We start from the raw sequence: 4821 nt of genomic DNA on the forward strand, positions 1-4821 counted from the left end.
TATTGATCATAAAAGTATCACTTTAAAATTTGGGAGACACACCGCCGCCAGACAAGAACCAATGGCAGCAGAATACTTAAATACTTACTTGCGATAAAGAATAAGCATAGAGAAGAAAATGAAGGTGCTTCCTACACCAGTCTGGGAATACAATGAACTGCAAGACATCATGGAGCAGGAGATAAGACAAACCGCTAAAACTGCTGGAGTTAAAAGGGAAAAAGTCGCAGTTTCGCCCCAAGCATCGATTGTGATATAAAATTAGTGGACAGCTATACGAAGTAAGGATAGTAATTTTATCGGCCGTATCAACTTGTAAACATGGGTATACTAAGCTAAATGAACAAGCATGGTGTTGATGCTTCCGTCCACATTAAGCCCATGCGCTTCTGGAAGGTGCACGTTACTGACTGTTCTCACTGGGTTAATCCCTTCGCATTCGATTAGGATGTACCGAGTGGTCTCCGGATCTTTGCTGCAGCACACACGTCTCATCTAGTTCATCTAGTTCATATAGCTTGTAGAGGCACGGCAGCGCCATCTGCCGTTCGCGGGGCAAACTTCTCGATGGAAAAAAAATCAACGTTTGCCGTTCGAGGCTTGTTGCGCAAAGCTGTGTACTGCGCCAGCTCCCAACACATCGCATTTACAGATGCGTAGAGGTAGAAATGAAGCGTAAGTAAGTGAGAATATTCGCCACAACATCGCGTCACAACACAGCGCGAGAACACTCACTGACTCATCTGTATTTATAGCCCTCATTCTATAACGGCAGGCATTACACCAGTGAGCCTTGAGAGTTTTGCATTAATGCAGAGCAATGGGTTTACCCAGATTTTGAACTAAGTGCCACATGCATGTGTCCTTAGTAGCAACACACATCTGTTATTTCGGTGTCAAGGTGAAATCAAGACTACATTTAAATCATTAACAAAAACATTAGCGTAGCTTGCACTGGAGGCGCATTGCTAAAAAGACAGCGGAGCTGATGGGCACCTATAGCTATAGTCCTGGTTTTTGGGCTAGGCTAAGCACTACCGAGTTAACCCCAGCATTTTCTGGAATTTATTTATTATTGATGATTATCGATTAGCTATCGATTGGCTATCAATTGGCTATCGCAGTGTATTGGCCACGTATTTGCGCTAGACAGCACAACCAAGTCAAGGCCAGCATTTTCCGGAATGCATTGATTATTTGTCGATTATCGATTAGCTATTGATTGGCTATCGATTGGCTATCGCAAGGTATTGGCCACGTATTTGCGCTAGGCTAAACACTAGCAAGTCATCCCCAGTATTTTCCAAATTTATTCATTATTGATCGATTATCGATTAAGTTGTAACGAAGAAGAAGCGCCGGTTAGCCCCGCGCATCTCCAGCATATGAAATTGAACAAAGAAGTGCCGGTCAGTCAGGCGCATCACCAACGCTTTACGCACGGCGCCGGTTCTGACTGCTCGCAGGGTTCTAACTGCCACACCCTGTTAGACCTCTCACTCCTTACGTACCCTGTCAATAAACACCTTGACATTTGGTGGAGGTGCTGGGTACGACTCCATCTTCTTCTTTCTGGGGTTTAACGTGCCATAACTAGTTCTGATTATGAGGCACGCCGTAGTGGAGGGCTCTGGATTCATCAACGCTGGAACTTCGAAGCCGAACCCTTCAACCATCTCGGCCCATGCCGGACGATCCCGCCCAGCCTTCTCGAACCATGCCTGACGATCCGGCCCAACAATCTGCGGCCATGGCACCACCTGTCGTCTGTCCTGGCGTGCAGCGTCAGCGGGATCCTGCGATTTTCGCAGGTACCGGTGATCACGACGTCGAGGACTGGCTCGCCTCGTACGAAATAGTCAGCGAGCACAACCACTTGGACGACACGGCAAAGCTCAACAACGTAATTTTCTACTTGAGCAACGTTGCACATTTGTGGTATCGTAAACACGAATCCAACATCAGGACATGGACATCCTGCTGTCCGTAAACTTCAGGCCGAACAACGCCTGCGCGGACACGCCCAGCAAGCAGGTGAGAATTTCACCAGCTACATCGAAGACGTCGTTAATCTGTGCAACAGAGTCGACGCAACGATGCCAGAAGCCGACAAGATCAGGCATATGCTCAAGGGAATTGAGGACGACGCCTTCCAGATGTTGGCCGCCCGAAACCCGACCACAGTGTCTGTCGTCATTGCGCTGTGTCAGAGTAACGACGAACTTCGAAGGCAGCAAGTAGTCACACGACATCCACCCTCAGAATTCGCCGCTGTCTCAGGTCTGACGCTAGGTGCTGACGAGTGGCCTCTAATGCACCAGATAAAGGAATTCGTACGAGAAGTTGCTCGGCAGCTTTCGCTGGTGCCCTTTACGAACGTGCACCCATACTCCCCATTGACACCGGGGTTACAGAGCGTCATCAAGGAGCAAGTCGCTGAGTGCCTGCCAACTGGTATTCCACCGCCTACCGTCGCGGCGCCCTTGAAGTACGCTGACGTCGTTGCAAGGCCGCCCTTCGCTCCACGTTCACCTCTCCAAGCTGTTGCACGACCGCCTCCGATTCCCTTCTCGCCGCCTGCACCACAGCTACCACGCCAGCCAAATCCTTGGCGCACAGCCGACCACCGCCCAATTTGCTGCCATGGTGGTATTCCGGGACATATTGCCCGCTTTTGTCGACGCCGTATGCTGCCTATTTATGATAACCGACGACCCATGAGCACTTATGCCCCTCGACAGCTACAATCTCCTGTGCTGCCGGATGAAATCCCTGTTCTCAACAGTGCTCGTCGTTCTCCATCCCCACGTCACCGCTCCATCTCACCGATGAGACGCCGGCCAAGCCCTCTACCTCAGGCAAACTAAGTGTCGCAGTTCCCGAAGCAATTGTAAAGTCGCCGCCCGGCCCGGAGATGAGAGCCACGCTCAGTAACTAGCAGCCGCCGCGCGGCCGTGCAGACCAGTGCCTAAAAAGTCCCTAAGCGATTATGTCCCTAGGCACCTAGGAGCTCCACGATTGCCATGACAACACGTGTTAAGCGGAAGTCACGTGACCCGCAGTGCCACGCCCCCGCTGTACGTACTAGGAATTGTAAAGTCGCAACCGGGAAAAGTACAAGCGCAGTTGTTGGCAGAGTAGAAGCTGCCCCCCCCCCCTCCCTCCCGCGCTGCCTTTCCGCTTTCCTTGTGACTGACCCCCGTATTCACAAGCGCACCTCGACTTGACCCTCCACTCGAAATGCTCCTTGAGGGCGGCTTTTCATTTCACAAATCGCCCTCCACTCGAAACGCGCCTTGAGTGAAGGAAAGCTCGAGTGTTTTACTCGAGAATCTCAAGGCCTCGCAGCTACCTTAAAACGCTCCTTGAGTGCAGTTAGTGCGCAAACATGGCTGTGTTGTGATCTGTAACTCGCCTCGTCGGCTTTTTCCGATGGCGCCAGTTGCCTCCACAGCTTTTCTTTTGTTAACGATGCTGCGCATTTTCAAGGGCATCGTTTTACAGCCCGGTGCAATCCTCTGGAGCGCTTCGGCAACGGAGTAATTCTACTGTGGCACCGAGACAGACCGGCCGTCCTGTCAAGAAGACTGCCAGCTAGTGCAATCACCTGTAGTCTTATTCCGTGCATGAGCCAGTTGGTGACCTGCATACGTGTATTCTTCGTGCGAGTGCTCCGAAACGACTATCAGCGCCAGTGCATTGACGTGTTTCTCGCGGGCGATCATACTAAGCAGCATCAGCTGAAGCGCGGCACGATACATAACTGCGGCGGACTTCAAACCTATGAAAAGAAAACAACTGCGGAGATTCCTGTCACTGTGTGTACTGCCTGTGTGTTCGATTGCTGGATGCGGATCTGGCTGCGCGAGCGCCGGCATTCACCCCACCTGAGCGGTTTGTACTCGGGTGCATCACTTACTACGCTATTCCAAGGACGGCGAAGCGCACCGCAATAAGGCGAGCTTCTCTATAAACGACCAGGTGCGTTCACTTTCTTTTTTCTCTATAATTTCATGCAGTTAGTTGCTCTAGGGAAAACAAAAAGTATACTGTAATTTTGCGTGGGACGTGTGCAGCAGCTGCTATTTAAAGTCGTTAGCAATAATTACTTGAGCCTTGCTTCAAAATATTTAGTTTAAATAGGTTATCATGCTTATGAACGTCCAAGCCCAACGAGGAAGTGAGCAAACATGAAATGGTTTTCATAATTATACCTGCATGCATACAGAGGGAATGTAATGTTTTATTTCAATACAAAATATTGAATAACAATACAAGAGAGGATAGTTTTGGTACATCATATTATTTTTATTTTGAGCAATTGACCCACCTCCTAATACAGAAAACGCTAGCAAGTGGTAGCAGATATATGTCACATATCTTTGTTGCACACATTCCAGCTGTTAGTGAGTGCATTATGTAAGTGTTAGATTGCTGTATGTCGGTCTGGCTGCGCAAACGCCAGACCAGCGTAATAAACTGTATCTTTGCAAATATGAATGAAAACAGTCCGAGCTCATCAATGTAAAAACAAATCGGCTTCCAGAACACCATTAAAATCTTTAACGAATGTATTTACTACGAAAAGTAAACGGAAGAAAACGGATACAGTACCTAAGCTAGTTTTTATGTGCGTTAACATCATTGTATGTTTATAACCAACCCCTTCTCTTATGCAGGAACCAGGCTTCCAACACAACCACGCAGAGTAACTGCCTTTCCAAGTGTGCTGCGCTTGCATTGGTGTGCAAGTGGAGAAGAGCTCCAGTTAATGTGTCCTGCTGCGCTGTAGTCGTTGTCGCACTATTCTGACTAGAACAT

Source organism: Dermacentor silvarum, chromosome 1 (genome assembly GCF_013339745.2).
Source record: "Dermacentor silvarum isolate Dsil-2018 chromosome 1, BIME_Dsil_1.4, whole genome shotgun sequence".
NCBI lineage: Eukaryota > Metazoa > Arthropoda > Arachnida > Ixodida > Ixodidae > Dermacentor > Dermacentor silvarum.